This window comes from Phoenix dactylifera, chromosome 11 (assembly GCF_051530095.1).
Source record: "Phoenix dactylifera cultivar Ajwa chromosome 11, Ajwa_hap1_PhDact_Kaust_v1.1, whole genome shotgun sequence".
Classification (NCBI taxonomy): domain Eukaryota; kingdom Viridiplantae; phylum Streptophyta; class Magnoliopsida; order Arecales; family Arecaceae; genus Phoenix; species Phoenix dactylifera.
Window position 1 is genome coordinate 8,697,149 of NC_143200.1, and position 23,822 is coordinate 8,720,970.

Genomic DNA, 23,822 nt, shown 5'->3' on the forward strand with positions numbered 1-23,822 from the left:
CCGCCCCGTTGGCCTCCCTGTATACATGCTTAGCCTCAAAGGCCACAACATCCCTCACCATCAACCTAATATCCCGGATCAAAGGATGGTCAATGCTCTCCCGCCGAATCCACCCAATGACAGTGGATGAGTCGCCCTCCAAGATGATCGAGCTAGCCCGCAATACCCGCCGCGCATGGCAAAGGCCGGCCCAGGCAGCTCGCAACTCCGCCGCTGGCACTGATATGTCAAATAGCCGGCCACCGCCCGCTGCCAGTACCCTAGAATGAGGGTCACGTATGACAAAGCCGGCACCGCCTCGTGTACCACTGTCTAGTACTGAACCATCAAAATTGACCTTGAGGAAACTCGGGGGTGGGGGCTCCCAGGTGAAGAACACCGTCCGAAGAACTGCCGGAGCAGAGAAAGAACCCCAGGTGTCCCGAGCTATCAAGGTCGTATCTGAATGGCTGGTAGGTCTGGACTCCATCGCCAATACTCGGGCTTTCCTTTCGAGGAGAATAAAATATACCTAAGATCATTTTGCCCAAAGTTATTGGGAGTATCACCTTCAAATATCCTCGTTAGGCTAAAATGGGCTATCATGTTCATGATTCTCTTTTAAGAGAAGGCATTTTGTGCCAGATTTATGTGACACAAATGTGGTACATTGCGATTTTCCTAGCTCATGGGATTTCATAGTGTTGGATGGCCATTCTTGTTTGCATATAATATATTTAAAATGGTATATACCAAGAGATTATTTGGTGCTAGGAATCCTACTCTTCTTTAGATTTCGTAGATTTACAGCTTATTTCCCTACCATAGCTTGGGTTTTACATTTTTAATGTTGACATTTGTCATGCCCCGAACCTAACACCCGGGTCTGAACACGTAACACGACTGCACATGCTGTAGAGCAGAGCCCTAGAGAAGACGCTAGACCTGAAAATTTATCACAACTTCAATATCTGTGAACCAAAATGATCTCATTACATAACAAATAACAAAATTTGTACATAATTAAATTCATTTATCCCACCTGTAACAATAATGCTTTATCTATTCATCCCTTTTTCATGTGATCTCAACCATAGCGATGCAGCTATAGCCAAGTATAAAGCTACTTACAAGTTGCAACTCTTAAAAGAGAAAGGAACAGGGGGTTGTGAGCTTTACAGCCCAATAAGAATCCCAGACTGCTACACCATAAGTAATAAGAAAATAATTAATTAGTAATGCCAGATAAAATGAACATTATATAAATACTTGAAAAGCTCATATAAATAACATACACATAAATTCTTATTATCATCTCATCAAAGAAACACACACATGCACATATATGTGTATATCAAATGTAACCAACTGTTCAACAACAGTTTCTTATGTCATATCATCTATTTCTTATAAACTCGATTTTCATGTTTCTTATTAATTATCTTCCAACTTTGGACTAACCAATATCATGACCCAATCCAAGACTGACAAAAGCCCACACGTAAGCCCATGGAGGTTATCTTACACATAAGCTCGTAGAAACTATCCCACGCATAAGCCTGTGGAAGCTATCGTACCCATAAGTTTGTAGAGGGTATCCCATACGTAAGCCCATGAATGCTATTCCATGCATAATGTCTGAGAGGTTATCCCATGCATAAGCCAATAGATGCTATTCTACGCATAAGCTCGTGAAGGCTATCTCATGCGTAAGCCCATAGATGCTATGCCCATGGAGGCTATTCTATGTATAAGCTCGTAGAGGCTATTCCACGATGAGGTTAGTCCAAATCATATCTTGTCCGTCTAATTTATATATTACTCTTGTCAAATCAATTTCTACTTACATAGTGTATTTCTCTCAAATTTAAAGTATCTTATTCTCATAATTATGTTTTCAATATCTGATACATATAGTAACCATACAAATATATTTGTACTAGAAACCTTATAAAACATACCATTACATGCCGAACCAAATTTGTTAATGTAAATCTCACGATGCAATATATACTGTTTGGACATGCATTTTGGAGGCCTAAAATTTTTTAACATGGTTATCTAGAGCCCCACAGGCCTATCAACTAGTTGCAACATGATCTTGAAAAATTACCCAATTTTATAAAAAAAACTCCAAATAGAGACCATATGTGGATGGTACGACCATTAAAAGTTTCGATATATAAATAAGGTAGCCAACCTTGTCCTTAGACACTGTCCATGCAAGCCTGAAATGGCCAAAGTCGTCCACGACGGGTCTGGTAATCATCCTTGATCATAAATGTATATGCATGGTGCAGTTGACAATTCCAACACCAAGTTTCAAGACCATGGACTTGTAATATAAAAGAACATAACTACTTTCTGCATACGCTTGTATTAATTAAGAGTTAGTGTGGTTTTGACCAGAATACCTTTGGGTGAGCCATTTATAATCCATATGGCAACATAAAACTTTAAAAAGACCTACATAACCATAGGTTTTCACTCATGTCCAAATATATGCAATTCATGCTTAAGGCTATAGTTGGCCACCTAAAATATTAACTTCATAAAAAGGGTATCATAATGCACGAAGCTCCAACCATTATGAGGTTTAAGGAAGATCATATATACAAAGCCTTAACTCTCACATCAAAGAGGCTATTTTCATATTTCGAATCCATATACTAGGTCATAATAGAGCAACCTTACCATTGCATCAAGGCTTGCCCTCATAAATATTGACTTTATATAAACTAAAAAAGATGACGATCGTACTTGATATAAGGTGTGAAGAAATACTATAGATGTGTAGTTTGCCAACATGCATATGTAGAATTAGAATGCCTGTAACTAGCAATTGGATCCCTTGCCAAGTTAAATATTCTTTCAGATCTTTAAAATTTTTCCAAGTAGCCAAAGAAATTCTGCAATTTTATTACAAAAATATAATTAAAATTCTCTATACCATAATATTTAAATTGAAAACACCTCCTTTCTTGTTAGAATTCATAACAACTTTGCATGTTGCTTGCCTTAATTCATAATAATTAACAGCCATTAAATGACTAAAGATTTATTGTTTATTCTGAAAAGTGCAAGAGATTACTAAATAAGAATAATAATCAAACCAGAAAACCAGGGAATCTCTTTCTGATTTGTGTTTTCTCTGAGCTGTTAGCTTATTATATAGAAACAAGCAATTATACCTTCAGAAAGTAAAAGTTCTACAATTAGGGTTATTCTACTTGGATATAAATGGTACCTGATTTTGAGAAAAATTGAAAAGAATCTTGAACACCGTATTATCCCAGAAAGTAACATTTTTGAGATCTAAATCTGAACTCAGTGCCATGGAGATGGTCGACAAAGTTGATGGTTGCTGGTACCATAGGTTTCACCTTTGGTACAATTGCCAAGGTCAGCCTCCGGGGTCACTTGTTCCCAACTCATGATCAATCTCCAATAACTCTAAAAATATAAAAATTAAAATAAAAAATTTGCAGCAATGGAATCAAGAGATAGGAGGGAAAGAGGGCCCCATAAAGGCCTCGAAGCCATGATTGATTGTCCAGAATCACCAGGCAAAGGATGGTTCCTTATGGCAATTTGTGTGTGAGAAAGAGAGAGACAGACACAAAGAGGGGGGGGGGGGGGGGGGGGGGGGGTATTTTTCTATTTGAAATGCCAGACAAAATCCTAAACAATAATCAGCAAAGTGCACTTGAATATTACAATGAAAATAGAACATTTCGGATCTTCTTTTCCAGGTTTCATCTTAGCAGGCTGTATCATTGTTTGATTTCCCACAGGACTGCTAAGAAGCTATAAGAAACTTACATTTCTATGGGAAAAATTATAGGCATTATCAGATGTGGAGATATTGGTGAGTTTGCCAATATAAGCAAACTACTATTTACATAGGATTACTTGTTCCATGTTTTTCAGCTGTTTCAACCATTTACAGGCCACTAAACCGTTAATAAAATCAGAAATATCACCTTTTCTCATAAAGCCCTTATAACCAACTAACCTGTATCAGCCTACAATAGCATCATATAGATGTCTAGCTAAAACTTGGCCTCGGATGCATGCTAAATCACAAAACTTGAAGCAACAGAATTTAGTAGGCACTTGTACTTAAGTTTAAAATATTCTGAATATTGCAAACTTACATAAAAACAGACTATGGAAGCTTCTACATGTAATTAACTTTCAAATGACTCAAAAATCTATCCATCTGAGACAATACAAAACATTCTATAGCTTGACAATCAATAATTTGAAGCCAAAAATTGAACTACAGAATAGGTTATGGATCACAGAGGTGCACCTCTTGCCTTTAGTTCAATTCATTCTCTTTCCATGTTGAATTATAGAAGGAACCTAATGAATGTATGGTATATGATTCTGACAATATATGTTTATAAATCCAAAGAAGGACCCCATGTATAACTTCTGCTTCATGATGTGATGTAACCTTGGCAAAGAATTCGTGCACATTACCATTTATTTCTATGAAGGAGCATCCAGGTTGCTTTTGTATGTTTTGGACATACATAACTCTCCTCACCCTGTTCACATCACTCCACCTTGATGCCACAGCATATACATTAGAAAGTAAGACATGCCCACCACATTTCTTTGGCTCTAACTCCATAATTCTTTCAGCTGCATATTCCGCCAATTTGACATCCCCATTAATCCTACATGCAAAAAGCAGTGACCGCCAAATAACCGCATCAGGTTCGATAGGCATCTCCTTAATAATTTTCTCTGCCTCTACCACAAGCTTTGCACGCCCCAAAAGATCCACCATACACCCATAGTGCTCTATTTTAGGTGTGAGCTTATAGGCTCTAGTCATGTGTTCAAAGTAGTGGAATCCTTTTTCAACCAAGCCTCCATGACTACAAGCAGATAAAACACCCAGAAAAGTTACTTCATTTGGCATTACTTCATTCATTACCTCCATTTGTGAGAACAAATCCAATGCCTCATAAGAGTATCCATTCATAGCCAGCCCAGATATCATCACTGTCCATGAGAAGACATCTCGCCTGGCCAATCCCCAGAATATCTGAAGAGCTTTCTTGATGTCCCCACACTTTGAGTACATATCAATCAAAGCATTCTTCACTGAAATATCATTTCCTATGCCATTAACATCACAATACACATGAATATACCTCCCTTGATCCAATGCACCCAATTGTGCGCATGAAGAAACAACAGATGCAACCGTGGCATCATCAGCTCTCACTCCAGCAATCTGCATTTCCCTAAAGAGCTCTATTGCTTCTCTAAATCGACCTGATCGAGCATACCCGGAAATCATCGAAGTCCAGCAGACTACATTCCTATCAGGCATTCCGTCAAACAGTTTTCGAGCATCCTCAACAAACCCACATTTCGCATACATGGTAACCAAAGAAGAGCCCAGATAGAAATCCATACCAAAACCATTCACCACGACCAATGCGTGAATCCTCCTACCGAGATCGACTGCACCAATTCTCCCACAAGCAATCAACGAGCTCACCGCAGTGATCCTATCCATCCTAACAGATTTCTCCACCATTCTACCAAACACCCCTAGAGCTTCTTCGCACAAATTGCTCTGCAGGTAACCCGATATCATGCTGTTCCAAGAAACCACATCAAGGACGGAAGCAGGGGCCGAATCAAGAACCTTTCTTGCGGTGCCCACGGAGCCACAGGCGGAGTACATATGGATGAGAGAGTTCTGCACAAAGGTATCGGATTCAAACCCGAGCTTCAGGCTCAAGGAATGGATCTCTTCCCCGCTTCTGGGGAGGGAGAGGCGGGCGATGGCTTTGAGGGCGGAGGTGAAGGTGTAGTTGTCAGGGACGATTCCTTCTCTACGAATGAGGTCGAAGAGAGAGATGGAGAGGTCGGGGGATGGACCGAGAGAGAGGGAATGGAGGAGGGAATTCCAGATGTAAAGATGGGACCTTTGGAGGAGGCCGGAGATGACAGCGTGAGAGAGGAACTGGTTGAGGTGGTCTGGGGACGAGATGAAGCGGAAGAGGAGAAGCCATTTGGAGTTAGAGTTGGGGGTCGAGGCGGTGGAGTTCGATAGGAGGAAGACGGCTTGGGGTTTGGGAAGACACAGGCGCATCAATGAAATGGGTAATGGAAGAACAAGGAAGCAACGAGGGCGGGTAAATAATGCGTCAGATAAAAAGATTTTTTTTAAAAAAATTTCCATTCCTTTCCCTCTTTTTAATTTTATAAAAAAATATAGTCACTGCATCACGCCGACCACAGTACACAGTTCACCAAAAAATCCTCCAATCAGATTTCACCTCACGAAGCCAGAGCACGATCGGCTAGAAGCTGCCACCTCGCATGCCCAAAAGTGTGGGGCCATGTTCAAACTTCAAAAGCTCCCCGCCAGTCGGCCATACTCTAGCAGAGATAGGTGATAATCCAAGTCCTGCTGACTTGGTAGGTAAGGCGTGATCCGTGTGCGAGATATTCGCGCTTGATATCTAATATGTGTGAAGGCAGCCATTCCTAGCCGATCTCACATACCCGAATTCTATGGTGGTTGGTATTCTTCTTGGACTACATTGACATAATATATTGATGGTATATTGATATATTAATTTTTCTATTAAATTAAGAGGTATTTTTGTCTTTAACTTTCAACCCAAGATCACTGCCTTGGGGTGATTTTAAATTTCCGATCTCAAGGACGGGTATCCCATCACCGGGTTAGGCGGTGATTTGAGGAATGGAGGTGATTTAGGATCACCGCCACATAGAATTACCGTGGTGCAACCAAACGCGGTGATTTCATCACCTCCACCCACATCACCCTTGCTCCTGGGACGATCACCCCATACCAAACGCCCCCTCCCTCAAGTTAGCAGAAAACTTGATATATCAATATACCATCAATATATTATGTCAATATTATATATATATTATGTTGATATTATATATTATATTAATGATATATATTGTATAGTAATATATTACTAATCATATTATTATCCTATTATTATTGAAGGATATAATTTTAAATTCTAGCAGAAATTTATTATTATTTTTTATATTTATATAACGAAAATATTTAATATATTACTATATTACTTCTACACACTACAAGAAAATTGGACATTAGCGACGCTTTTTTTAGCTATTAGCGATATTTATAAGCGTCAGTAGAAACCATCCCGACGCTTTCCAAAGCGTCGGTAAAGCGTCGCCTATGCTACAGTGGACAAAAAATTTTCCGATGCTTTGAAGAGCGTCGGGCATTAGCGATGCTTTTTAGCGTCGGTAATTTACAATTTAGCGATGCTAAAAAGCGTCGCTAATTCATATTTAGCGACGCTTTTAAGCGTCAGTAAAGAGCAATGCTTAAAAGCGTCGTTAAAGTCAAACTTACCGACGCTTTAAAGCGTCGCTAATTGCTATCGTCCGTGATTTTAACGACGCTTTAAAGCGTCGTTAGCGTATTATTTTTTAAAAAAATTCAAAAAAAATTTAAAACTCTGTTTACAAAATCAGAAGCATACATACTAAATGAGATTATATTCATGGCACAATCAAACATATTTATCTAAACATTCATATTGTCAAATTACTCATACTGTCAATTTACATTTGCAATGTACTTCGAAAAGCATAAAAAAATACATATAAAACTCCAAAATAAAAGCTTCAGGGATCGATGGGGTTACCATCTCTACGCGTAGATGAAGTATCAGGAACCTGTAATAAAAAAATCTTAAGAAGTTAAGAATACAAAATTTATTAAGCTCTTTACAAAAAATATGATACTTATGTAAAATGTACAAGTAGATGTAGTAATTTACCTGAGGTGGGACAAACTGATGCAATAAAGATGTAATCTGATAATCTGATCCCTCAAAGATTGTATCTCTGTCTGGTGGCTCTGCTTTAACTCTTGTATCTCTGCCTTCAGATTATTAACCTCTGCAGTGCTACTACTTTGTCCAGCGTCGACAATATAGAGTCGGCAAAAACCATTTTTGTTGTAGTGCTATTTATCTTATTTTTAAATCAAAATAATAATTATTATTAAAACAATCTATTATAAGTATAAATAAAAATATTAGTTCTATAATGAAAAATAATATATTTTTATAAGATTAATAATTTATAGGAGTAATAAATATATTTTTATAGAATATATTAATAATTAATATATTGGTAAATATATTAATATTTTATTACAATATATTTTATATGATTAATAAATATATGATAAGGGGCTACTAAAAGTAGAATATGTAACAAAATTATGGAGTTATTATAAAAATTAGTATATTGACTTCCATTTTTAATTCATGAGAATTAAAAATACATAAAAAAATTCATCTAAGATATATCAAGGGTATTTGTGGTATTATGTGGTCAGTGATCTTGGATCCCCATACCATACCAAACAAGTTACTTATGGATATCCGAAGATTTTTAATCACTGAACCATGGCCTACCAAACATATTGATCTTAGATTATCATGGATCAAATCACCCCAGCATTTGGATCACCAGGGATTTTAGATCACCGTGGTGATCCTGTTGGGGTTACCAAACGCCCCCCTAAGGTGAGGGATGTACAGAGGTCACAATTTACTAATTAATCAAGTGTTCAACCCAAGATTTGCCATACCATCCTGTATCGCCTGATATGGGGCATATCATATCGTACCAAAAGAAAACTAATACAAAACACACCTTCAAATCGATACATGCCCCGTACCGCCAGTACCAAGGTGTACGAAGTGCGTAGCGGTCCGTACCGAGGTATACGAAGGTGTGTAGGGGTCTGTACCGAGGTATATTGAGAGAAAAATTCAAAAAATGGTTAGAATGCTATTTTGGCACAAAGGTGTATTGTTCCGTGCCGTATCAAACCGATAAGGTATATAATACTTGGTACCAAGATTGTGGATCTTGGTTTGGCCTAAACCATAATCCTTGTGATCATTATTTCTCTTTATAATAGACAACACTTTCATATCAATACTTCTTTCCTTAAATATTTCTATATTATTATAAAATTGATTCAAATTAATCAAGGACAATATGTAGATCCTATTTGGAATTGGTGTTGGCAGTAGATCTTTTGGATATAGAGCTTGAAACAAAAAGCTATTTATTGCTTCTTAACATTATTTCTAAAGTATTGTGGAACTTATACGTCTATACGGTAACCAAATTAAGAAAGTACTTTTAGTATGACATATTGACAATAAATGGTCTTGCATAGGATTGTATAATATAGTCTAATATAATGTAATACTATACATTATTGGATATTAAAGTATTATTACATATTATAATATTACTATAATATAATATAATGTAATTTAAATATTGCAATATAATATATAATTATAATATAATGCAACATAATATTTTATAGTATAATATAATAATATGATATGATATAATATAGTCATATAGTGTAATATATTATTACAATATAATACAATATAATATTATATAATATAGTACAATAATATAATATAATGTTATATAATATAATATAACACAGTCCAATATGTTAGCATAGTTTTTTGGTTAGTGTGAAATTTTATTAAACCAAAAATAGCTTCTTGACATCAATCGAGTAGAACTTTTCGGGAGAAACTATAAAATAGAGCTTCTTCCAAATAGACAATTTTCAACTTTATAGAAAACTAGAAAGTATTTTTAACTTTTTTATCAAACACCACTAAATAGCTCAAAAATGCTTTTGAAGGACCAAAAAGTACTTTCTATCTCTTAAAAGCATTCCCAAATGAGACCCTTAAAATTTTATAACTATTATGCAATAATACATGATAATTTATTCATTAATAATTTTGTAACATTAAAATATGTTAGTTTATGTCAATTTGTTAAGTATACTTATTTTTTTTTATACTTATATAGGTATTTAAATTTTGAATGATAAATATGTTATAGAGAAAAAGTAGACTTCTTCAATTTATATCAAAAATGTAGTAATACGCATGATATACATGTCAGTTTTAAAAATAAAAGCATAAAAAAGTAGCCATCAATAAAAAAAAGCAATTATGTACAATGATGGATATATGTCTAAAAATAAAAGAGTAAAAAAAATATATTATTGGTTGCTAGATTATCTGCTATGGGAAGAACAACTTATGCTTCTATGATAGATTCATGCAAGTGCATGGGTGTGCCACTAATATCAAAACTATAAAGAAACAAACGTAAAGGGTTAACAATGTAGGTCCTGATATCTTGAGCTTTAAGGGCTTACACCATCGTGGCACTATCTACTTGGAAGAGGAGGAGGTAGGTTGTAGCCCAAGCTACAATTCTACTATAAAAACAATAGATAAACTAAGATAAAGCAAGATAAATAAACCAAGTAAATTAAAAGTAAATGCAAGAATAAAACAAAGATAAAGGTAAAGGTGAATGATTGGTGATTGATTGGTTAAAGGATCCTTTCTCAAAGTTACATTCTCATATTTATACATTACAATTCTATATGGTTAGGTAACCATTGGGTCCTAGCATCAACAATCGTACATGTATGTTCTCCATATATCTCCAACAGTTCTTAAAGTTGCATCCCATGACTCCCACCTTTCTTAATCCAACACTTGCTCGCATATTCCCCCATGTCGTGTAACCACCATTGCTTGGCTGAAGGTCTAGTTTTCATATACTACTAGACTAGGTTAACTATATGCTCGATGCTCTAACACTGCTTAGCCTATACCCATACGCTTCCAATGACTATTTGGGCTACCTCGGCTGAACTTCATTCTACTTGTTAGATGTCACATGGTGATCTATCCGGTCTTAGAACTCGGTCCAAGTCAGTCGAAGGGAGAAAGGGGAGAGGATCAAGTTGATGATCATGTCTCCATTGGCCTAAAGAGAGAGGTAATAGAGAGAGAAAGAGAGAGAAAGGAACTCTCATTTTTTATTGAGGAGAGAGAGAGAGAGAGAAGGGGGCTCTCATTTTTTACCGAGGAGAGAGACAGAGAGTGAGAGAAGATATAAAGATGCGGAGGAGGGGTTTCTAGTGTTTAATCAAGAGTGGAAGAAGAGGAATAGGACAAGGGTGTTGTGGGCCAGTGGTCACAATCGTGGATATCAGTCAGAGTTTTGGCGATAGGCAACTTCAATGATACCAGTGCTTTCGCCAGAGGAGAGAAAGAAATGGGGAACTAAGAAGAAGGCTTGGCGAATAGGGGTCTGGGGGTGATGGGGGTTGGTCATCAAGTTTCAAAGGGCACCGAAGAGAGTGTGGCAGGAGAGGCAACATCCTACGGAGGGAACTAAAGCTAGAGGAAAGGAAAAAAATAAGAGGAGGAAGAAGAAGGCTCTGTAGAGGAATAGAGCCTTGTTTAGGGCCTTTGCAGTCGACTACTGGTGGAGCAATATATGATGGCTCCATGCAAGGACGAAGGAGGAGAGAAAAAGAGAAAGAAAAGGATATGTACCTTGACTTCGAGAAGGCTTCAAGGTGGTGGTCTCGGTGAGATATGTAGATAAGGAACAAGACAAGAATGGAAAGGAAGAATCATCAATCATGTTGTGGCAAATCATGAAAGGGAGGAGGCTTTAAAATAAAGGAAAACCTAGGGTTTCTATCGACTACAGCTACTCTGAGATCAAAAGAGAATGGAGGAGACGGTTTGTGGCTAGCCAAGGCAAGGAAAGGAAGGGAGGAGGAGACCCCGACATTCTTCCTTAACTTGTTGATGCCCAAATTGGTGGGAGGCATGGTGCGACGTCCCTAAGACTGGCTTAAGCAAAGAAGGGAGGGAGGCTGGTAGAGATCCCAACATTCTTCCTCAAATAGATTCATCCCGAACGGAAAAGGAAGAAGAAAATGGGGAGAAGCAAGGTGGAGCAAAGGTGTGCTTTACTTCTTAGGAATTTCATAAACTATGGAAGGAGAGAATACGATGAAAGAGCATACCTAAAGATCTGTAAATGTAAAGAGAGTGAGAGAGAATTCTAAATGATTTGTAAATATTTGTTAATTCAAAAGTCATATTTAGTTAAAACAAAATAATTTTAAAATAAAATAATAAATAAATAAATTAACAAATAAAAATATAAAAGTTAGTGTCCCTTCAAATCATGAAAAGATAAAAAGGTAAGAATTATGCCATGTACCAAGATAGTAGCCTGATGGTGAGGGGGCGATAATTCCTCCTGAGTTGTTCGGGTTCGAAATGCGCGGGCGTCGATTAAATTATGGGACCGGATGCCTCATGCCCGGATGGCTCATTGGCGGTTATGCTTTCCTTCCACTTGTACCAAGGTACGCGAAACCTGCGACCTGTATCGAACATTCCCCGGTGGAAGGGGGGCCCAGTGGGGGCTGCTACGCGGGTGGGCTGGTCTCTCCCCCTCCCCTCCCCTCCTATCTCTCACCAAAAAAAAAAAAAAAAAAAAAGGTAAGGATTATTGGGATTGATACTTTTTTCCAGCATTTAAAATATTTGAATAATAAAAAAAATGTCTATTCATTATTGGTTGATTTTCGTGGTCTAATCAAATATCATTAAATATTAAAATATATTCTAACATATTGTCATTTACCTCACCACATCTGCCAAATGGTGCCACCGACGAGTAGAAAGAGAAAAGAACAGTTTTTTGGGTTTCTTATTCCTTTTTGCTCTACCATCTCCTAGAGTAGTTGTGAAGTAGGTTGGGGACGACAAAGGATCGAGAATCTGGCTAGATGAGGTTTGGATGGATACATGAAAGCGAAGGGGTATCATAAAATGGTTGTCAAAGGTTGGGTTGAGGACTACATAACTTGGGAAGCAAATTGCCAAGATAAACTTGGCAAGACCCAAATATACACCTCTCCTACTTTGGAAGGGATTGATATTTTCAAATAAAGAAAATAATAAAATATAAATACTTTTTTAATGTTCATTATAATTACTAAGGCAAGAAAATAGAGAGTAACTAAAAGGCCAATCCAAAGTAGCATGTTTAGCCTGAAAACTAACTAGGAAGCAGGAAAGCTATCTAGTTGGATTTTCACCAATCAAATCTCTCAATTCTGACCAAAGTTCAACGATCTTCACTTGAGATTCTGTTTGAGGGAATTTCCTCTCACATTATTTAAGGAAATGGGCATGCTACAGAACTTGTTGAAACAAATTATATGGCCATAATAGCACGGGCATTCCACCAATGTTGGATTTGTTAGGAAAAATTAATCGGCGTATGTCTCGAGACGCGTGTCTTGGGCGCACGTTGGCACCCTCCGCGGGCTGGCCGCACCCATGGAAGGCACGGATGTGTCCAGGCGCCCGCTGGTGCCCTCTGCGGGCTGGCCGCGTCCGCGGAAGGCGCGGACGCGTCCACAAATTGGCCCTTTGCTGCCTTTTTTGGGCCAACGTCTTCCGTGGACGCATCCACAAATTAGCCCTTTGCTGCCTTTTTTGGGCCAACATCTTCCGCGGACGCGTCCTGATGAGAGCACAAAAGTGCGATCTACACATCACTTAAATTAGTATTATTGTTAATAAATAATGATAAAAGTGCTGCATTAATATTATATTTTTATTTGGCACAGGTAATCGTAAATCAGAGTTTAAATACGCATTTGGTACAAATCGGGATGATGCATGACTCCAAGCCTGATCACGCTGGAGCATAATTAAACGTGGTCAAGCATATTTGCACCCGAGCAGCGCACGTCTACTCGTTATAGTCTCTAGAGTGCATGGGAATTCAAAATAAAGAAAAATCACGTGCCCAAGCGTCCGAGCCAGCGTTGGATCCTCCCCACATCCGTTCTTCAGCCATTCCTTCTCCCGTGAGCAGCCCATCCGCGCGCATTCAGGACTTGCGAACCCAGGCACCACACCCCATTCATCGCGATCCGGCTGTTCGCATCTTCAGCATCCATCTTCGCCGCGTCCATCTTCGCCGCGTCCATCTTCTCCCGTGAAGCTTTCCAGCATCCCGCGATCACCTCCCAGCCGTCCGCCTCCTCCATAGCATCCGCATCCCATGCTTCCGGACCCGTGATCAACTCCCTTGCTTTCGGATCCGCGTCTCAGCCTTCGTCCCAGCCGAGATCAGCGTCCATTGCTTCTGGATCCGCATCCCAGCTTCTTCCCGGCCGTCCGCTCCTCCCATAGGTTCCGTGATCAACGTCCGCTCCTCCCGCAGGTCCCGTGATCAGTGTCCGCTTCCTCCTTCGTTCAAACATTTGTGAGCATCTCGGCACCATCCGCATCCCAGATTCCAGCATCCGTTTTGATTTGCGTGGAAGATTATTTGAAATTTGGAGAGGATTTCCTTGAATAAATAGGAGGGTTTAGCAAGCCAGAAGGGGAGTTTCCTCTCTCTCTCGGGTTGTTCTTGTTCCCATTCAAAAACAAAGGGGCTCTTAATCAAAAGAAAAACAGAGAGGGGGAGTGGGGCTGCCATTCAAAAAAAAAAGAAACAAGGAAACAGGGGATGCCCTGTTTCCGAAAAGAAAAAGAAAAAAAAAGAGTGAGAAAGAGAGAGGGAGATGATCGGCTAAAGTCCTAGATGATGGGAGAAGAAAGATCCTTTGATATATCAAGTTCATGATGTAAATTCTACTCCTTTGCTTTATACAATTTATCTTTTTGATTATGCCATGATTCTTATATGTTGAAAATGCTTTTATGATTTATGCTTATTGATACATGTCTTCCTCGATTATTTGATTCATCGTTGACGTTATAAGGCACGGTGAATACTTAAAAAGAGAATTCATGTCATCAAGAACATACTCCATAATTAAATTTTATCTGCTTATAATTCTAATAAAAAATAAAAGAATCATAGAATTTATCGCATGAATTTGATATTATCAAAGGAGATTCTGGATCCCTACACCATTTTAATCTATCCAAACTTCGATTCTCTATTTACTGATTTATTTTCTATTTGCGTTTAATCCACAAATTTATTGAATTAATTAATCTGAAATTATACTAAATAATCTCATATATATTTCGTTCCCTGAGGATTCGACCTCGTACTTCTGAGAATTTACTACTTGTACGATTCTCCTATATTTGGGAGATTAGTTTCGCGAAAGCATTTTTGCGAACGCGTCACGTCCGCAAATTAGCCCTTTGCTGCTTTTTTTGGGCCAACGTCTAGGCTATAAAAATCCCCCTATTTCTCCTATTTCGTGATGAAAAAAAGGGAAAAAATTCTGAGAAAGAAAAAATTGCTCTTCCTCCTCTTGGCCATTTTCTGATTTTTATTTTTGCACCTTCATTCAGCGAAGTTCTATTTTTCTTTTTATTCATTTCTTTGCTGGATCTGCAAGTCCGATCGGGTTTGTGTTGGATTCATCCGAGACATACCGAAGAAGAAGCTTTGGGTCGTCGTATCTTTGAGGAGGATTGCCAGAAGACCCATACGTGGGGGTAAATACTTCTTTGAGACAACATCTATTCACTTCGACCTGCTTTTATTCAGACTATCTCCATTTACCATTATTTCAAATTTAATATTAGTAGATCTGTAATATTTACAATTTATGATTTAAATATATTACATGTTCCATAGAATAGATTTTTTATGATGCTAAAATAGATTTCTTTTGATGCTAAAGAATATATATATATATATATATTATTCCTTTTAAGATTATTCTATTAATTGTTATTTTAGTTTTATTTACTTATTCAGGTGATATATTGCCAACAGGATTAGCCGAAAAGATAGTGATCAAAAGAAAGATAGACAATAGCCTTGGTCCAGATACTCTGGCCTTCAAATATTTTCTCCCTCATCACATTATTATTCAATGAAGATGGATTTAAAAATAGGGATAGGAGTATAGCAATAGGGTATGGTAATTGAGATTCTAAGATACAACTACTACTCCTATGATATAAACTACTTTTAAACTAAGAACTAAGATAAGATAAAAATGCATCAATTTGGATTGTTGAATGATCTTTTACAAAGTACAATTTTCACTTATTTTTGCAAAAAGATAATAATTGCCCACTCTGACAGTTATCACCGTATCTAGTCTCCACTTGTAGTAGTTCTAATAACTGATGTCAGTTGTCCTCAACTATACACATTCATTAGCACAATCACATTGCATCAACTATTAGATCAATAATCATATCCTATCAGTCTTGTCCTATCTCAACATTGCTTGTCTCTCTTCAGTCGGCCGGTAACACGGTCTTCCAAACTTTGGAGCATCCTGAAGATCGATTCATTCGCCTTGGTCTATTCCTTTTGTCAGCCATCTTGGCAAATGCATACGCCTTGACTTGGGGCTTTAGGAACCTTATCTAATTCCTTTTCAAATCCTCCATGTGTATGGGGATCCTTGGATGTTAAGGTATGGTGTAAACAAATTTACACTCCTTTGCCGATATCACATCACTTAAAGTAGAGCCTTCTAGGCTTGCACCAGAAAAATAAGGGCTTTCAATATACACAAAGATTGCTATGGAGCCACGCCACAGCAAGGTGAAACCATAATACCAGAAACACTTATAAGAGAGCTTCAAAAACTTCAATTCACGGTATATGATGCAAAAGAGAGTTCTATAGAGGAGGTTGGAGGTTTCTAAGATTTGTTGGCTTTTGTAATTCGCAGAAAAGATAATTAATTTAAAATAGATAATAACAAAAATAGCCTTATAGTTCCAATAGGACTAACTCTTGTAATAATTGTTTTTAGAAGAAAGAGTTAAAAATTTGACTAAAAGTATCAAAAGTCATCTTTATATTAATTGATGCAAAATGATATTTTCATAAATAATTGCAAGTTCATCACTAATGAGAGATCTTCAATAAATTGGCCGGTCATCGCTTCTTTATCTAACTTCCAATTACACAATTTGAGTTGCATTAGCATGGCACTTGATGAGAGACACTATTAGTAGTTTCATCTCAAAATTCTGCTTGTGATATTTTTCATGAATTTTGAAATTTCTGGTACCTATGACACATCCTGATACTCTAGACATTTGAAGTCTTTGGAAACTTAAGTCAAGTGCAATCACGTAGTTGTGCTTGGCCTTCAATTTAGATTTCCTAGAGATCATCCATGGTGCCTTTGTACTAATCATTTGCCTTTGACACGGAACCTGAAGTATCAATCTTCGATTATATACCAACATGTTTTCTTATGCATCTCTGTCATCTTATCGACCCTTGATGGTTTTCTGGCCCCATTGTGTTAATCCTTTGAGGTTGATGGTCATAGAATTTGATATATGAGATCTGAATTATGTAGCTAGAAGTTACCTGTATCATCATCGCTTTGATAAGGCCAAGCTTCTCCAAGGTCCTAATTAAGATTTCAAGAAAGAAATAACAAAAATATTTATCATCTAGATTGTTATAATTGATGTTGGCATTTTGCTAAAACGATATATTAGCAGTGGCTAGTCATCAAAATTAATTAACAAGTTCAGTCCTAAATAACTGGAATTTGTGTTGGTATTCACAAATTCTTTCCATCAGTGGCCATCAAGGTGGACGAAGTTTTGAAGTCAGTCATATAGGGTATATGGATTGTACAAGGAGTAAGAAGATTGCAAGACTAGCCAATTTTAACCTCAGTCAAATAGGACTTGAAGAGCAGCATGAAGTAGTTAAGTATCAATTTCCAAAAAAAATCCAAAAAAATAGGATGTATTTCAGTATGGTATGCAATGATCAAGATTAACTAAAAATACCAAATTAACTAGGCATTTTATTAATGCTATTGTTTTGCTCTATTTTTTTTTTACTAACTAAACTAGTAGGGTGGAAGGACGAGCAAGGTTGGTGTGGAGCTTACCTTGATTACCAACAAACCAACTCAAAGACTTGAAAGGTTTGAGCTTTGAAATTTACTTTGCTGCCAATATATTTTTTCTCCAAGATGAGGGGGTATGCTTTCCATCTCCCTCAATCCTCCAGCTGGAGGCCTTTGAGGGAGATGAAGAACTGACACCTCAAATTTTTCCCCTCCTTTGAGTGTTTACCACTCTGAACATCTTGTTCAACACCCATGATGGCATGAGAGGCTATATAGAAACCCTCCAAGAAAATCTGGGAGCTTAACCTGTTATCATGCACATTGTCTGTCTTTCTGCAGTTGCTACTGCACTACAACAAAATTGGTTTTCCCCGACACTTTTTTGCCAACGCTTTATACAAGCGTCGGCGATTTCCTTTGTAGCGCCTAAAACGTCCGACGCTTTTAAAAAGCGTCGGCAATATACGACGCTAATTAGCATCGTTGTATTATAGAACCTAAAACGACGCGTATTCGCGTCGTCGAAAACCTAATTCTAAACAAAACCCAGCGGCCGCCCCCCTTCTCCCCCATCCTCGATCGATATCAAGCCCTAGCCGATCCTAGCTCCTCCCTCCTCCGCCTCCACACTCTCCAAAACCTAGAGTTTCTAGGGTTTCCTGAGCGCCGACCCTTGTCCCCTCCTCCTCCCTCCTCTCCGGTGGCGGCGGTCCAGCATTCGGCGTCCTCCGCACCCTCTCCTCCAACCGCTTCTCCCGACGAATCTCCGGCCGAAGGTATGGAAGATATTTTTCTTGTTCCGTTCTAATTTCGCAGTTTTGATCTCGTAAACAAAAATCAGCAGGTGTCTTGAATTGAGAGATTTAAGAAATCCCGAATTCTATAATTTAGATAGGGCGACAAAAGGCAAACCATACAGCCCTGCACAATTGTTAGGCCAAGACACAATGGGCATATACAAGGATTCTAGATCGAACATCCTCCATGATTCAGAGCCATAAAAATTCAATGATGATGGTGATTTACATTGAGAACTTTAAATACAAGGACTAAATGTCAGCACAACTTCCAGAACTCGTAGCAAGCTAACAAACCATGCACTGTTGCATCTTGTAAAGTTTTCGCATCAACATGACATATTCTCTGAAAAAGATTATATGGTTTAGTAATTTCTAGGAGATACAGTGTAGTTCCTGTAGTTTGAAGTTGTTACATCCTTCCCACTATATATTGGTATTCAAGCATCAAATGACCTTCCCAGTTTCAAGGAATGACATAGAAGTGAAGATTTTCCTATTTTAATTTGGAATTTATTGTCTGATGTAGCTCGAATTGTAGGGCTTATAAGTATCAGTTATGCACATAGAATTATTGCATTAATATGTGCTTTCTACTTAGGACTATTTGCTTATTCTGTATTTTGTCCTTGGGCAATCACTCTCTCCATGTGCATTATGCACACCTGCACATTATTGAATACTATGCATATCATCTGCTTATAGTTTGCATTAATCACAGGTATAGATTGAGAGTTTATTTGCTGAATACCTGTTAATACTATGATGATACACCATTGAAAAGAGTTGGTTATTACCGTTACCTGCTTAGACAGTAGATAGCAGAGGCATCTGTTCTGAGAGAAAGCCTGATGTCACTGCCTTCAGAAATTAAGATGGATCCAGTAAATTCATTTTTGGGAAGATTGCTTCTGGAAGAGCTAACTCTTGTTGTCATGGTCCTCTCAACTCCTCTTGCTGAAGATGCTTGCCAAAAGAATGGACTAAATTTTGTTGCAAGAGCATTAGATTGTTAACAAAGTTTTCAAAACTAGCAGAGGTTGAAAAAGATCTCTCTGAAGATCTTGATACACACGAAACATCGTGTATTGAAATTATGCAGCATACTCATGAATTTTTCCAAAACTAGCATCACTAGTATATCTAATGATATACTCTTTAAATCTTGTATATGGCCTATGAGGTGTCTCACCAAAAGGCCAGCCAGGCTTGATAAAATTGAACTGTGACCAACTGATCAACACTTATCTCTTGAAATAGCAGATGTTGCTAATTTTTATGGAGTCCTCAGTTAGCGGTTCAGAGGGAAAGCCATATTATCTAAATGCATATTTTAGGGGGGATGCCACAGTAAATATCTGAAATTGTGATTTACAAGCATTTTAGTGATAAAAATGATCTATGCTGCCATTTATATGCATAACTTCAAAACAAGATTACTGGCATTTACTTGAGAAAGTTCAGTGAGAGGGGAAGTTAATAAAAGTTTTCAGAGATGAGTGAAACAGACATATTCTATTGTAATTCATTTAGATTTTATTTATTATTTAACTAATATTGCCTTCTTTTGTGCATACTAAGTAACAATATGCCGCGAAGAAAACGATTCAGAGATGTTGAGTTTCAGCACACATCGTGGGATCTTCTTCCGATCAGTCCCTACGGTCCCAACAGCCCGACGAGCCCCAGCAACACGAGTCTCAGTCTGCGCACGTGCCACCTGTTGATTGTCCAGACATGGATGACGTGCACATCCAGGATAATTTGATTTACATTTTTAATATTAATTTTTCTTACAATCCATGGATATTTTATTTTATTTTTATAGATGGACTGGGGAGAGTGAGGACACGAGGACCCACTCGAGCACAGGACGTGTGGAGCCTACGTGAGGATGAGAAGATCGTCGTCCAATGCAATGAACTAGGGCAGCCTATCAAGAGGGCTGCAAGCATTTTATCGACTTTTCTAGGATCGGTTGCGCGGAAGGGTCAATTGTGTCCGCTCAACTATATGAAATGGAATGAAATGCTTCCTTCGTATAAGGTTGAGCTTCTTAAAGTTATTAAGGTAAAGAATTGAATTTGCTTACTATCACAATTTTATTTTTTGATTTATCATTGTTATAACATTCTTGACTTTGGTGTAGAAAAAGTTTGTCCTTCCTAAAGAGAGCCATGATTGGGTGCTGAAGTCCATCAACCGCAAGTGGAAAGAATATAGGGCCAAGTTAAAGGCAGACTGGAAGCACGATGGTATGACAGAAGAGGAGGTTGCCCATGTTTGTCCTCCTGATGTAATCCCTCATCAGTGGAGGGAGCTTGTTCACTACTGGTTTTCTGAGAAAGCTCAGGTTGTGTATATTTTTTCAATACTTTAAATTGTATTTACTAATAATATAGATTACAAATTTATACATTAAATATATTATATTGTTTATTCTTTTTTTGGAAAGACATATTCCAATATTGGTAGAGCTGCACGAGCCTCTCAGACTGTTCCTCATACTTCAGGCTCGATGAGTTATGCTAGGCGTAGAGCTGAATTCGTAAGTTTTTTTTGAAACTCTTTGAAACTATTTGTAACTATTCGATCATATAGCATGTATCAAGATAACTAGCTTGCCAATATACTTTTTGTTGCAGATGGATGATAATGGGAGGGAGCCTGGTAAGGTGGAGTTTTATAAGATGACTCACACCCACCGAGATGGCAGTTTTGTTCGGAAGGAGTCAAGAGATATAGTTGCATGTATTCATCTTTGAATCTTTCAACGATATTATTATTAGTTCTATTATTGGCGTACATTAATTTGACTTTTTTTTTGAGAGATATAGGATAGGGCAACAACTCTTATTTCAGAGCGCGTCGGAGAGTCATCATCATCCGACGCGACCAGTCATATTGAAGCTCAGGTGCTCGCTGAATTATTGGGCCCAGAGCGTTATGGTCGAGTGAGGGGTTATGGTGTTGGAGTTACCCCCACTCAGTTATCTGCAGTGGGCATGTATACAAGAAATGCTGGAGAAGGCAGTAACAATGCAGAAGTTAGAAGACTTCGGGCAACAATTGAAGATATGAAGGATTGCCATCAGGCAGAGTTGGCGGAGCTGAAGCAGAACCAACAAACTTTGCAGTCTCAGCTTGAGCATATTTCATCTATGTTACAGCGATTTCTCCCTCCTCAAGTAAATAACTATATGTATTTGATGACTACATAATTATTATTTTGCATGAATTAATGATTTTCATATTCCTAACTTCTAAAGTTTCTTTTTTTTTTTTTGTAGATTCCTGATACTTCAACAGCTCGCAGAGATGATGATAGGGCTGAATCCGGTCCCTGATATTTTTTAGACTGTTATCTAAGGAGTTTTATATGTATCTTTCTTATATTTTTCAAAATACATTGTAATTCTAAACTTATGTAAATTTAATCTTATATGACAATATGAATGTTTCGAATGATCTGTATGTTTGTCTTGATGTAAATGTAATGCAGGTTTATATTGATATATTATATTTCTTAATATGCTTTTGTTTTTCTTCTTTTTAAAAAAAATCCACTTCCGACGCTTTAAAGCGTCGTTAAAAACCCGCTTTGGAACGCTATCGCCGACGCTTTCAAAGCGTCGGTAAAAAACAGGATTTAGACGACGCTATATAAGCGTCGGTAAAAACCAACTTGGACGCCGAGTTAGCAGTTTACGCCGACGCTTTGTTGCGTCGGCAAAACAAGGTACGCCGACGCTTTAGGAAGCGTCGGTAAAGCACAGGTTTTGCCGACGCTTTCCTAAAGCGTCGGCAAAAACTTTTCCTACTCAGGTATCGACAACGCTTTTGCGACGCTTTCCATTGCGTCGGTGGGGTTTTTGCCGACGCTAAATAGCGTCGGGAATGGTTATAAAAAATGCCGGAAAAAACTATTTTTCTTGTAGTACTGCTATGCTAAATTACCTATATCAAGCTGAATTTATAGAGACTGACAGATTCCCGCATCTTATCATGGACAAGTGTGAATTCTCTATTATCTTTCATTACCCAGCATCAAATCAAGCCTTAAAATGCTGCAAATCTGTGGAGAACATTTGTCCATGATACATTGTTATTACAATCTACTTCAATGCTTATCTCAACAACTTGTAAGAATAAAGTGCGAGAATCCAAGTTGACTAGTACCTGAGTTGAAGGGCCATTAGAATGTACATATCCTTCTAAGAATTCTTGAGAATTGATGCTGCGGGGCACACTCGAGTGGACTTTACCCTAGTCAATGCATCACCACTCTATAATTAGCAATGGGCATGGGGTTTGATGCATGATTTGACTTACAATATTGATTAGGATATTTGAATTAGGTTTGTATAAATGTGACCATATTCCTATTGTTATGAAAGCAAGCATGGATAATCTTGCTGTCTGTATGTGTCTTACTCTAACCTGACCTTTGGCTTCTCTCAGTTAATGACTACACTTCAGTAAATGCCAGCTAATTTCGCAACAATGAAGACAAAATAAGGGGAACAAAAGGAGGCAGACACCCTAGATTTTGCAACCAATACATAGGATATGTGACAACTTATCTAGAAGAATTATCTACTAATGTACCAATTCCCTTTGATTTCAAATTAAAATACCGACCGCTGAAGTTGTTCTAAATTGTTGGAGAATACTGCTGGATTACTGTGAATGTGCAGGATGGCCATAAAACCGTAGTCGAGCAGAGAGCAAAGTGCACAAACTGAGTAAATGGAAGGTGGTTTTGATGTTTATAATCTATTAGTTCTAAAGCCAGCATTCATTAAGTTGACCTCATGCATCAAAGGTTAGGAAACACACTAGGGGTCATTTAGTAGAAGTTATAGATGTGAAGAGAATTGGTAATAACATAAAGTTTTGACCTTTGGCTATTGACTTTCTATGATGCATTGCACAACATCTGGTTCCCTGATTATTAATTGCTTCAAGGGATTTGGCTTCCTTTATGGATATTATTTGTTTAAATTCTGCTTTGCTTTGAATGACCCGCCCATTATGCTGATTTGACTTAAACAAGAGCTTTACTTCATGATGTCTTGAATGGCAAGCTAATTATATGCATAAAATGACCTGCGAACACCAAGCTCCGGAATGATTGCCCCTAGTTAGAATTGTGGTGAACTATTGCGATCTGTGAGCTATGACCACTCACAATTTGGTCCAAGTACCATCCATGAATTGGTTTCAATCAAATCTCATTTCTATCTCTCTAAATGTTCTAACTTTCATGCATC

General features: G+C 37.8%; 1 pseudogene across 1 annotated transcript; it reads right to left on the reverse strand.

The window, feature by feature from the left end:
* Nucleotides 1–919: 919 nt before the first annotated feature.
* LOC103721420 (pentatricopeptide repeat-containing protein At1g31430 pseudogene) lies at nucleotides 920–6,419 on the reverse strand (annotated as a pseudogene). The gene has a single exon (XR_015971120.2). The product of XR_015971120.2 is annotated as a pentatricopeptide repeat-containing protein At1g31430 pseudogene (transcript).
* Nucleotides 6,420–23,822: the final 17,403 nt, after the last annotated feature.